Genomic DNA, 14,316 nt, shown 5'->3' with positions numbered 1-14,316 from the left:
GACATATATGTTTTTGCTCTAGTTTCCTGCTATTCTGGAATTAATTTGAGCAAACAAGTTGGTTGTGATGCTTATAGGGTCCATAAGAATTTATTTGAAGGGCGATAGGTTGTTATTAAGAGGGTAAGGTGATCATTTTATTTGTTCCTGCATTACTTGCGATGAGTATTTTTCTTGGAATGGGGCATGTATTTGGTAATTTGGTTCCATAAGGAGAAACAAAAATAGTATTATTAAAATTGGTCCTACCATATGTTACCTCTGATTTGCGTTTCACATTGTTCTAGATGCATGAGATGCATGCTATAATTCAACATGAGGTAAGAGATAGGAAACAAGAAGGCATTTCTGGAATACAACCTGAGAGAATTAAAAAGTAGGATCGATTTATAATGAATCAGGAAAATAGGAAAGATAAAGGAGAGGAGCGTTGGGTAACCTGCATGCAAGTTGAAAATGCAGTGGAAAACCATTATCTGATGATGGCTTTTTTGATCCCAATTTACAATTATTTGTATATCTGTGTAATTTTATTCAAAGCAACTTTAGTAAATTGGTCTGCGTAAGATAGGAAACACGTAGGCATATTTGGGGCACAGACTGAGGATTTGTTAGGGAGCGGGATGAACTAATCATGAATTGGAAAAATGGCTTGTATAAAGGAGAGAAATCTCAGGTAACTTGATGCAAATTGACAATGCATGGAAAACCATAGCTTGATGATGCTTCTATTAATCGAAACTTACAATTATTAGTATATCTGAGTAAATTTAGTCGAAGCAATTTCTGGTTTCGTATTTGTAACTTTGCATACTCATTAGGCAATGCTTCTTGGAAACCAGATTCATATTTTTATGTGCATCAGTTCATTAAAATTTTCCAAGTAAATAAATGCCTGAAAAATACAAGATGTATGGTATGCATGAAATCCTGGCAGATCTTGTTAAACTAGGACAGTCTTCGACATGAAACCAAGGCTCAATTGCACGCTTTTTTGAATGTGTATTAGCGAAATTTTAGACTGGTAGTAAGGAATCTGAGTAGACTTTCAAGCATCAGATGAATCATCAGATAGTTGAGAGCAAGGCGTTTTCCAGGAAATTTATCAATGTCACTTAATAAATTAAGTTTTGGAGATGTTTGTGTGACTGGATGCTGACCCAGCATAAATGATATGGCCTTAATATCTGAATGGAACTATAGAAAACCCTGTGCTGCCATATAACTTCAGACTCAAGTTATAAGGGACAAAATGGGAAAATTGACAAGTGAGAAATGATGGTTTACTTATGGAAATGCTTGGAGAAGGAGAGGATGCTCGTGTTTTGGACATGTTGCAGGGAAGGGAAAGGATGGTATTTGCAATGCTTATCTAATGAAGAACAAGGGTGGAATCGTATATAGCAACAACACCATCCTCTCTCTTTTGTAGATTCAAAAATGGGTCGTAGGCAAATTCTAAAGACATAGGAGCACCCAAGGCTTGGAAACAATGGTTCTCACAATAGCCCTAGATAGTGACAACTATAGCAAGTGTCCTCAAGACTAGGGCACCTTGTGCTAGTGTCCTTAGGTTGGGAGCGTATAGTGCCAGTTATCTCCCTGTTTGGTCTAAACTTTTGTGGGATGGCAATTTAGAGGCTCTTGATATTAGATATGCTGTTTGGAATTTAGTTGGGTACATGACAAGACTAGGGTGCCTAGCCACAGTGACCAGTCTTTTTGAGTTTTGCTTTTTGTAAAAGTGCACTTTGTATCACTGTTTCAAATTTGTACTTATCTTTGGCTTATTGTTTATCTGTTAGTTTTACTGGTTTGTGTGCTCATTTGTGCATGCTTTAGACCCTAATTAGCTCACATCTAAATCAATCAAACAATCTTTCAAGCAACAAAGGAATAGAGTCGAGACATTGGTTTGTATTCCAATGTTTAATAAAATATGGTTTGGTTCTCGTTGAATCGATAGTTAGAATTGACCACACCTTTTTCATCCTAAACATTTTGGCGTTCTTGGTGTGCATGCATAATTTTTGATTTGTAGGTGTCACTTTTTTGGTGAAACCCATTTGTTTTTGATTAAGCAACAAAAACAAGCGTGCTGACCCTTAGTACAATAGCCCGCAGGGAGTAAGAGAACAAAACATGGGAGCAAACCTCGAATAAACAAGGTCGGACAAGTGAAAAAGGAACCTTGTCTAACCATCAACCACCTAGACCCAACTCAAGGAGGGGTGTGGGGGAGAGGGGAGGACTTCCCCTTCCGCTTGCGACAAACCACAGTCTAGGCGATATTGTCATTGGGGCCATCAAGAGAGAGAGCAAGCGGTAAGGACCTCATTGGGATACCATCAATAGTGCAAACATAGTGCTCGTGCAAAACAACAATTGACTGTTACAAAACAACAATAGGTTGTTGTAGAGGAACAACATGAGTAGAATCAGTAGGAGTAGAGCGAAGCTGCAAGTCAGAGGCAATAGGAGTTGAATCCACTAGGACGGGAGAAGCCATTATAGTGGTATCCAATAGGAGTTGAATCCTCTCGAGAGGAGCCAATTGAATCAGAATCTGCAACATAGATGGTTGAGTGATCAACAATAGCATCCTTCCACCAAATAGCAACACCTTTGCGGCGTGAAATAGAGCAGTCCAAACAAGATGACCAGTAGAGAAGCATTTCCAATAGCGAAAGGGGAGGCCCTCAAAATCCAACAGTTGTGTCCAGGGTCGGTCCCCAACCATGAGAACCACAGTGACCAATTATCTCCCAGTTTGGTCTAAACTTTGGTGGGATGGCAATTTAGAGGCTCTTGATATTAGATATGTTGTTTGGAATTTAGTTGGGTACATGACAAGACTAGGGTGCCTAGCCACAATGACCAGTCTTTTTGAGTTTTGCTTTTTGTAAAAGTGCACTTTTGTTTTGCTGTTCCAAATTTGTACTTGTCTTTGGCTTATTGTTTAACTGTTAGTTTTACTGGTTTGTGTGCTCATTTGTGCATGCTTTAGACCCTAATTATCTCACATCTAAATCAATCAAACAATCTTTCAAGCAACAAAGGAATAGAGTCGAGACATTGTTGGACTTTCTTTGAGTAAGAGTTAGTGAAACATAGACCCCTTTGTGGTTTGTATTCCAATGTTTAATAAAATATGGTTTGGTTCTCGTTGAATCGATAGTTAGAATTGACCACACCTTTTTCATCCTAAACATTTTGGCATTCCTGGTGTGCATGCATAATTTTTGATTTGTAGGTGTCACTTTTTTGGTGAAACCCATTTGTTTTTGATTAAGCAACAAAAACAAGCGTGCTGACCCTTAGTACAATAGCCTGCAGGGAGTAAGAGAACAAAACATGGGAGCAAACCTCGAATAAACAAGGTCGACCAAGTGAAAAAGGAACCTTGTCTAACCATCAACAACCTAGACCCAACTCAAGGAGGGGTGTGGGGGAGGGGGGAGGACTTCCCCTTCCGCTTGCGACAAACCACAGTCTAGGTGATATTGTCATTGGGGCCATCAAGAGAGAGAGCAAGCAGTAAGGACCTCATTGGGATACCATCAATAGTGCAAACACAATGCTCATGCAAAACAACAATCGACTGTTACAGAACAACAACAGGTTGTTGTAGAGGAACAACATGAGTAGAATCAATAGGAGTAGAGCGAAGCTGCAAGTCAGAGGCAATAGGAGTTGAATCCACTAGGATAGGAGAAACCATTACAGTGGTATCCAATAGGAGTTGAATCCACTAGGACGGGAGAAGCCATTCGAATCAGAATCTGCAACATAGATGGTCAAGTGATCAACAATAGCATCCTTCCACCAAATAGCAACACCTTTGCGGCGTGAAATAGAGCAGTCCAAACAAGATGACCAGTAGAGAAGCATTTCCAATAGCGAAAGGGGAGGCCCTCAAAATCCAACGGTTGTGTCCAGGGTCGGTCCCCAACCATGAGAACCACATGTCCCGAGAGAGGCAAAGAGATGTCAATATCAACTAAGATGCGGGCAAAGGTAGAGTGGCCCATTGATGATGCAACATCATCAACCTTTAAGAAACAACCAATAGAGTTACCAATGGCCTCATAGCAAGAATGCTCCCAAAAATGAAGAGGGAGATTTGGAAGGTGAACCCTAACTAGACGCACATTAAGCGGTTTAGTGAGAGGGTTAAAAGAAGTTGTCCAAGAGGGAGTGAACTCCCCAAGCCCATAACTTGCCCAAAACCAAATCTCGATTAGCCGAAGATGTAAAAGAAGCAATGAAAAAGCCTTTAGCACAAGGAAAAAGCTCAATATTATGAGCTACCAAAGGCTTCTAGGAGTCACTCACCCAACGATGGAGGTCTGATAGTGAAGGCCAAAAATCATAGAATCTGCACACTAAAGCACAACCCAATGTTGTCCACATCATCTTGCTCACAAACCACCACGGGAGGATTTGGCATAAGGAAGAGGATGAACCCCCTTGGAGGGTTGGGCAACAAATTTGGCCACACTAGCAAAGTTGCACTTGCTAGCAAAAGGTTTGGATAGGACCTTAGCACCCATAGTGTCAGTAGCAACATTACGCGACTGAGAAGCATCTCTAAAAGCTAGAGAATTTACAATGACACCCCTCAGAAGGGCATCCATAGGTGGGGGAGGGCACGAACTAGTGTTACCTCCAACACCTTGTCTTATCATGGATTTTGTTGAATAACTGAACTTTACTCCAGCCAAGATATCCCTTTTGGAGTTGATTCAAACTTTGCCTATATACAATGGAATGCCCCAAAAAGCTTTGTAGAAGATAGTTGTTCCACCTTCAATGAGACCTAATGATTTATTGCCCTTTATTAGAGTGTATGCATGCGACCAAGATGGACATTATGTTCTCCCAACATGAGTTAACCTTTTTGGAACTTCAAAACCAATATGATCTTCTTATGATTATTGTGCCTATCAATGGTAATATAGTAAGATATACGCTAGATAATAATAGTTCCATTCTTAATGCGTATAGCATCAACTTGTTGCATCAAATCAAAGTGGAGTCCATCTTTTTTTCAACTTGATTCTTTTTCTATTTGTATTTTTCATAATGTTGGTAGAGAATCATTAGGTGCAATAACATTGCCTATTAAGGTAGGTCTTGTCATTTTACCCACATCTATCCATGTGATGCTCGATACTCTTACATATAACCTTCTTTTAGGTAGATCTTGGATTCATTCTATGCAAGTAGTCTTTTTAACTTTTCACCATAACCTTAAGTTCATTTATAACAATAAGATGTATACCCTAGAAGGTTATAAGAACCTACAAAGTTGTTTGCAACTTGAAGTAGGATCTAAATTTACTTTAAATTCTTTAGTTCCTTCTCCAATCCAAAAGGGTACGCTATCTCCTACTGAAGGCACTCCATCTGAAGAGGTGCTCTTACAGGATGATTGGGGGTCACTAGATTTCACGCCTTTATATATGGGAGAATATATAAAATCTAAGACTAAAGAGGATGATATGGAGGTAACCATAAAGGATTCAACTTCTAAGTAACCTAATAACGATGTTGCTTCTACTTCATCTGTCTTCTAATTATTCTTCCTATGACAATGGGATGTATTAGGTTCCACCATCTCCTTCAGAAATGACATCTCTTTATGGTATAGGTTTCTATCTTTAGCTAAGAGTGGATATAGAGGCTATTGAACACAATGTACCACTGAGAGGGGGGTGAATCAATGGTTCCTAAATTCTTTCCTTTTTAAGACAACCTTTGAAAATAGGTTATTATCCTAATCACTAAACAGTTAAACCGGTGAGACAAAAGGAATACCAAAAGAGACAAACACACAAATGCAACCCACAACATCAGATGTACGAGGAAAACCCAATATGGGAAAAACCTCAGTGAGAAATGTTGTTGGAGACTACTGCTCCAATCCAACCTCACAAGTGAAACAATGAATTACAAAGATTTAGGGCACCAACCCAAGGAGCACCAACCCCTGCACCAACTTGGTGATGTATATTGAAATACAATTTTGATACAATTATAACTTCTAGTTGCAAATGAGTTCTGCAACTCTTGATTAAATAGATTTTTGTCGGCTAACAGTCTTCTCTTCTTCTCTCTTAGCCTCACAACACGCTTAGTCACTTGGATGCCTTCTTGACAGATTAGACCTCACTTGTTAGCTCAACTGTCAGACCCGCAATAGTATATTGGTACTATGTCTCTGTCGGTTAAACTCTCTCACGGGTTAGCATGCTAACTCACTCTGCAACTTTCTTAGAATAAATTCTAAGGAAGATAGTCCTTCTCTGTGCTCAAGCTCTCTTCACTCTCCTTCACATGAAGCATCACACATTTCTGTCTCGAGTTCACATATTTATAATCTTGGATTCTTGCCAAAAACCACATTCAAACAATGCCGTGTTAGGTTTTGCCTTCTCGAACTCGGTCCAAATCCGATTTGATTTGATATGCTTTTCCAGGGATATGATCTTCATGACATCAATCAACACTAGCAAAGCTTCGCATTCCAATTGGCTTTTTCTAAATCTGGAGGTCTGCACCATGCTTTTCTGCTTTTCTCTGTCATATGCCATTAATGGTTTTGTTGTTTCCTTCAGCAAATGGGTACGAAGATCAAATCTTCTTGCAGGATCAGTTTAGTCATTTGCCAGCTTGCCTTCCTCGAGCCGCAATCCTCTGGCATCCTCCGTGACTTGCGGGTTTTTCATAAAAGTCAACTTGCTTGCTGACCTGTTATGTCGATGTACAGTCCATTGACCTGTGCAATATCACCACTTGGCATCCAGTTGTCATGTTTGTCGATATCCACTTCTTTTTGGATCTCTATGTTGGTTGGACATTCTTTGTTGACCAAGGTTGACTACCGACTTAGTTCGCCTTACCAGTATGATCAACAAACATCCTCTGTACTGACAACACATCCTCTGTACCGACAATACATCCTCTTGATAATTCATCTTGCCTTCTGGTATGTCTTCATGCCATCCTCTTTGTTCTTCTCACCGGGTGTTGTTGTGATTCCTTTAATATTTCGCCTCTTCATCACAAACAAACAACCAACCTTCATCTCTTTTTTTGCCTTACCGGTAAGCTTGCTTGACCGATAGATGACACAATTCATGTGTACTATTAGCCTTTCTTCTGTCTGCTTACTCACATGTGCATTGCCATCATATGTCTTGCTCTTCTTGTACCAGTCACCACTTCTTACTTACCGGTGACCTTGCCAAACCAGTTGACATCAATGACAACATAATGCCAATAATGCCAACAATCTCCCCCTTTGGCATTGATGTCAACTTATTGCAAGACACTTCATACCGGTTAATTTCTCCCCCTTTGACACAATGACAAAGGGTACTGTACACTCCCCCTTTGATCCATACCTATCTCCCCCTTAGACTGCTACCAGTGATTGCAGCCAATACTCAGATGTGGTTCAAGAGTTATAGATGCTGCTATGATCTCCCCCTGAACCATATAAATCCTTTCTTTCTCAAGTGCATAAGGCAGGTGACACAACTCCCAACTTGTGTCTTAGGTACTCAAAAGTGCTTACCGACAATGTTTTGGTGAAAAAGTCTACTAATTGTTCTCTGGTAGGGACCTTGTCCATCTTTACTTCCTGTCCTTCAACTTTTTCTCTCTGAGAAAATGATACTTGATGGCTATATGCTTTGTCCTGGAATGCATCACCAGATTCTTTGATATGTTGATGGCACTCGAATTATCACACCGGATGAGAATAGGATCAGTGATGTCCACCTATATGTCTTTGAGGGTTTGCTTCATCCAAAGTACCTGAGAGCAGCATGTAGCGACAACAATGTATTCTGCTTCAACAGTTGATAAGGAGACAAAATCCTGCTTCTTACTATGCCATGAGACCAATCAGTCACCTAGGAAGGATGCATCACCACTTGTGCTCTTCCGGTCATCAATGCAACCTACCCAATCAACATCAGTGTATGCTTCCAAGATGAATGCCCCTTGTTTAGGGTACCACAAACCATAACTGAGTGTTCCTTGGAGATACCTAAAAATTCTGCTTACAACATTCATATGTGACTGCTTTGGTGCAGCTTGAAATCGAGCCACCATGCACACTGCCTGCACTATATCCGGTCTAGAAGCAGTTAGATACAATAGGTTGCCTATCATGGATCTATACAATGTCTGATCCACCACCGATGATTCATCATTCTTGCTTAATTTGCTTCCGATCACCATGGGGGTACTTACCGGTTTGCAGTCTTCCATTTGAAATTTCTTCAACATATCCTTTGCATACTTGGTCTGTGAGATAAAGATTCCCTTATCTTGTTGTAATATTTGCAAACCAAGGAAGTATGTCAATAAACCAAGCATTGACATCTCAAATTTTGACTGCATCTGATCAACAAATTCTTTGCAAAGGGTGTCCTTATTGCCTCAAAAAATAATGTCATCTACATACACAACCACAATGATCATGTGGTTTCCATCTTTCTTTATGTATAAATTGTTGTCAACACTCCCCTTTTTGAATCCTTGCTCCTTCAGATACTGATCTAATTTTGAATACCATGCTCTAGGAGCTTGCTTTAAACTATAGAGGGCCTTCTTCAACCGACACACAAAGGTTTCATCATCATGTAGTAGAAACCCTTCCGGTTATTCCATGTACACTTCTACCAAATTTCCATTTAGGAGGGTAGATTTTATATCCATCTGATATACCCTTGTAGGTAGAAAAGGCTAGAAACATTTTAATTGCTTCTAATCTAGCTACTGGTGCAAATGTTTCTTCAAAGTCAATGCCCTCTACTTGAGAGTATCTTTTGCACACAAGTCTAGCTTTATGTCTAACAATTTTACCTTCTTCATTTATCTTATTCCGGTAGACCCATTTAGTGCCAATGATGTTCTTGTCTTTCGGTCTAGGGACTAATTCCCAAGTCTTGTTCTTTTCAATCTACCGCAGTTCTTCTTCCATGGCATCCATCCATTCTTGTTTTTTGTTGGCCTCATTGAAGGTTTTAGGTTCTACTTCAGTCATGAGGCAGAAGTTGACTTGTTCATCATTTCGGGCAAGTCTTCTTATAGTTTGCACACCATCACTCTTATTTCCTAGGATTTTCTCTTCCGAGTGATTCAACTGCACATATCGGTTGGGAGCCTTTTTGGATGCTTCTTCTAGTTCATTGTCTGACTGAGCTTCCTCACCTTCATCACCAGAATCATCATACCAGCTCACCTGTGATTGACTTCCTTTGTGCATATCCTCATCAACTCTTACATGCACACTCTCAATGACTCTTCTTAGTCTTTTGTTGTAGCATTTGTAGGCCTTGTTGTTAGATGAGTAACCAAGGAAGATTCCTTCATCACTCCTGGAGTCAAAACTACCTAGACCATCCATATCTCTCTTGATAAAACTTTTACTTCCAAATACCTTGAAGTATTTGACTGAAGGTTTCCGGTTATACCACAACTCATAAGTTGTCATTCTGCTGTTTGTTCTTAATTGAACCCGGTTCAAAGTATATGCAGCAGTATGAACAACTTCTTTCCAATATGTGTCTAGTAGACTGGCGTCATTTAACATGGTTCTGACCATCTCCTTAACTGTCATGTTCTTGCTTTCTACCATACCATTTTGTTGTGGTGTCTTAGGGGCTGAGTATTGCCTTCTAATTCCATGTCTTTCACAATAATCTTCAAACTCATTTGATGTGAACTCTCCACCCCAGTCTGATCTTAGACATTTTAGCTTGCACCCCACTTTCCTTCCGGTGAATCGTCAACTCTTGCATTTCTTCTTGGACCTGCATGTCAGTAAAGTGAGTGTGGCCTCTGGTTCATTGATTGTGTATACCGGTTTGTGTGGCAATTTCTAACAGCATCTGCATATGTTTTCTTCCCGGTATCCTTGCTTACTCTGAACATCTTCTTCTCTTTACCTTCATTGGAAGAAGTGAATAGTATCTCCTTACCGGATGTGTCTTTTCTGTTTGAACTTTGAACTTCTTCAAAACCCAAGCCACCGGTATCTTTGGATTGCTTCTGTTTGCTTAACATCTTGTCTAAGGCTTCAGTGATGCCTTCATATTTGCTTCTCACTTTTATTTCTTCCTTACTTTCTTCAAGCTCCTTTCTGAGCTTCACTATTTCTGCTTCGAGATCTTGATGCTCCTTTTCCTTCTTCATCAGATCAGAGGATGTAACTTCATACATCCTCTTGGCTTCTTCCAACTGCAGTTTCAAGTCAGATATAACTTGATTGGACTCATCCAGGGATTGCTTCAAGAGACCTTGTTCATCTACTGCAACAAGCTTGAACTTGTTGAGTTCTCTTCTTGTTTTACTCAGCTCCTCAAGAGAACTTATAAGCTCACCTTCTAGATCCACTTAAGCTTGAATGTCTTCTTCTTCCTCATCTTCACCAACCGGTTCATCAAGTGCCATAAATAGATTAACTTCTCTTTCATTCTCTTGGTAGTCATCTTCTGATGCACTTTCTTCATCTATGGCATTATCCTCAATAGTATATAGGCTATTCTGCTTCCGGTAGCCTCTTTTTCCTTGCCGGTAGACATTTCTTTCTTTATCTTTACCAACAAATCTGCTAAAGTCTCTTGACTCATCTCCACCAATTTTATTATAAATACATTTTGCAACAAAGTGTCCAACTTTCCCACAGTTGAAACATTTGAGTGGTAACTTTCTTTTGTACTTGTTGGATCCTCTTTTGATCTTTTTGACAAAGTTTGCTATCTCTGCATCAGAGTCTTCACTCAATCCTTTATAAACAACCACTTCTTTGCCCTTCTTGATGGAGTTGAATGCTACCGCTTTCCTTGAGGATGTATCACCGGTTGTTCTCATTTCATAGGTTGTTAGTGAGCCAAATAGCTCATTCATTGTAAAGATCTTCAGATCCTTGGCTTCTTCTATGGCATAAACCTTTGTATCATACTTAGGTGTGAGAGACCTAAGTACCTTCTTGACAAGAATCTCATCTGCAATTTCTTCTCCAAGTCCTTTGATGGTGTTCACAGTTTCATCAAATCTGTGAAGGTAGTCTGCAATTTTTTCTTCATCCTTCATCCTGATGCCTTCAAGTTGGCCCCTTTGCATTTGCAGCTTGGCCTCTTTGAATTTTGCATCACCTTCAAATAACCTCTGCATTTTATCCCAAGTCTCCTTGGCGGATGCATAGTATATGATCTTGACAAACTCATTATTAGACAACCCGTTCAAGATAGCATGTTTAGCGTTTGCATTGTTCTCATACTCCTTGGTATCTAGATCATTGGGAGGAACACCAGGGTCAACATACCCATTCTTGACAGACATCCACACGTCAAAACCAAGGGAGGAAATATAGGTCTCCATTCTTCTGCTCCAAAAGGCATAGTTGGATCCATCAAACATGGGGGCTTTTGAGGAGGCAGACTCATTTCTTGCCATTGTGTTCTAAGTCCAGAATCTACCCAAGCTTTTAAACAACTGGGAACCTAGGCTCTGATACCAATTGTTGAACACGATGTACAACTGAGGGGGGGGTGAATCAGTGGTTCCTAAATTCTTTTCCATTTTAAAACAACCTTTGAAAACCGGTTATTATCCTAAACACTAAACAGTCAAACCAGTGAGACAAAATAAATACCAAAAGAGACAAACACACAAATTCAACCCACAACACCATATGGACGAGGAAAATCCAATATGGGAAAAACCTCGGTGAGAAATGCTGCTGGAGATTACTGCTCCAATCCAGTCTCAGAAGTGAAATAATGAATTACAAAGATTTAGGGCACCAACCCAAGGAGCACCAACCCCTGCCGATTTAGGGCACCGACCCAAGGAGCACCAACTCCTGCACCAAGCTCCAACTTGGTGATGTATATTGAAATACAATTTTGATACAATTATAGCTTCTGGTTGCAAATGAGTTCTGAACTCTTGATTAAATAGATTTCTGTCGGTTAACAACCTTCTCTTCTTCTCTCTCAGCCTCACAACACGCTTAGTCACACTTGGATGTCTTCTTGACCGATTACATCTCACTTATTAGCTCAACTGTCAGACCTGCAACAGTATACCGATACTCTGTCTCTGTCGGTTAAACCCTCTCACCGGTTAGCTTGCTAACTCACTCTGCAACTTTCTTAGAATAAATTCTAAGGAAGATAATCCTTCTCTGTGCTCAAGTTCTCTTCACTCTCCTTCTTCACATGAAACATCACACATTTCTGTCTCGATCTCACATATTTATAATCTTGGATTCCCGCCAAAAACCGCATTCAAATAATGCCGTGTTAGGTTTTGCCTTCTCCAACTCGACCCAAAGTCGATTTGATTCGATCCGCTTTTCTAGGGATATGATCTTCATGACATCGATCAACACTAGCAAAGCTTCACATTCCAATGTGCATTTTCTAAATCTGGAGGTTTATACCATGATTTTCTGCTTTTCTCTTTCATATGCCATCAATGGTTTTGTCGTTTCCTTCAGCAAACAGGTACGACCTGTGCAATTTCTCCACCATCGACCTGTGCAATTTCACCACCTGACATCCAGCTGTCATGTTTGTCGATATCCACCTCTTCTTGGATCTCTATGTCGGTTTGACATTCTTTGTTGACCAAGGTTGACTACCGGCTTAGTTTGTCTTACCGGTATGACCAACAAACATCCTCTGTACTAACAACACATCCTCTTGATAATTCATCTTGCCTTCTAGTATGTCTTCATGCCATCCTCTCTGTTCTGCTCACCGAGTGTTGTTGTGATTCCTTTAACATTTTACCTCTTCATCACAAACAAACAACCAATCTTCATCCCAGTTTGTGCCTTACCAGTAAGCCTGCTTTATCGACAGATGACACAATTCATGTGTATCGGTAGCCTTCCTTCTGTCTACTCAGTCACATGTGCATTGCCATCATATGTCTTGCTCTTCTTGTACCAGTCACCACTTCTTACTTACCGGTGGCCTTGCCAAACCAGTTGACATCAATGACAACTTAATGCCAGTAATGCCAATAGAGACAATGGTTGTGGTGCAAGAGAACAAGGAATTATTGGTGGGCAAGGTCATTGCTTTGTCCACTCGTACCATTTAATTTATCTCAATATCGAACCGAGGTGTGTCTAAAGTTGTCTGCGATAAGGGATCTCTTTGGTACAATTTTTGGGGGTTTTGCACAATACAACAATGACTAACAATTGGTTCAAACTCCGCCAGGAGTTGGTTAGGAGCTATCAGGGGCTCTCAGTCTTGACTATCAATCAAACTAAAATATGGGTTTCTAAACAATTTATTTCTAAGGAGACTCAAGTTTGACAACGAAAATGTAACAAAATCGAATTAAGTTGAAATCATGGAGTTCCCTAGAAAACTTGGAATTTCTTCTAAGTCTAGGAATTTGAATCTAGATTACGTTCTTGAAAGTAAATCTAATTATGCTTGCATAAATCAAACATAACACCTAAATCCATGATCTAACTTAACGACAATTTTGCTTCCATTTTTACCATCAAACTAACTATCTCATTAACCATGCTATTACCAATCTAATCTACAACAATTTCATTATCCATACAACAATGTAAAACTAAGTATTACTTCTCCTAACAATAATATTCAGCTTTAAATCTAATGATGATTACTGGAAAGAAATTACCAAAAGTTGAAATTTAACATTTCAGTGAAAAGAAACAAAAGTAGGGTAATCTCAATTTCGAAGCTTTTTAAAAGAACTGAAATCACAACAAAGATCTCCTCCCTTCGGTTGAGCGGGCCTTGCTCTTCCTTTGGTGGGATCTTGAAACACAAGTACTGAGATCAACTTTCTACTTTCATTGATATATGCTTCCAAAAGGAAGTAAAACAAATTCCGAGTATTACAAAGAAGATTCGGCTCAATTGAAACTAAGTATTGACTAAATTCTGATTAACTACTCAACTGAGAACAAAGGGATATATAAATACAGTTATTCAAATTTTAAACTAAGGTTACTTACCTACAACGATAGTAACGACTACCAAACAACAAGAGAAAAATACTGAAAGAAATAAATCAACTCCGAGAAGAAGTTGAGTTCTGAATAATACCGATGAAACACGCCAATGAAACAAAGATCAAGGAAGATCTCATTTTGAAATAACTGGAGGTGATCATCTTTCGTGCATGTGACAATTGCCATGAACCTTGTCGAATTATGCTTGTTTACTCACAATGTATTTAAAAACACATGAATGCAGATAAAACAAAACTTGAAGATATAATTCTGATTACCACCTT

This window comes from Cryptomeria japonica, chromosome 10 (assembly GCF_030272615.1).
Source record: "Cryptomeria japonica chromosome 10, Sugi_1.0, whole genome shotgun sequence".
NCBI lineage: Eukaryota > Viridiplantae > Streptophyta > Pinopsida > Cupressales > Cupressaceae > Cryptomeria > Cryptomeria japonica.
The sequence above is the reverse complement of the archived record's forward strand: the minus strand, read 5'-3'. Positions refer to the sequence as shown.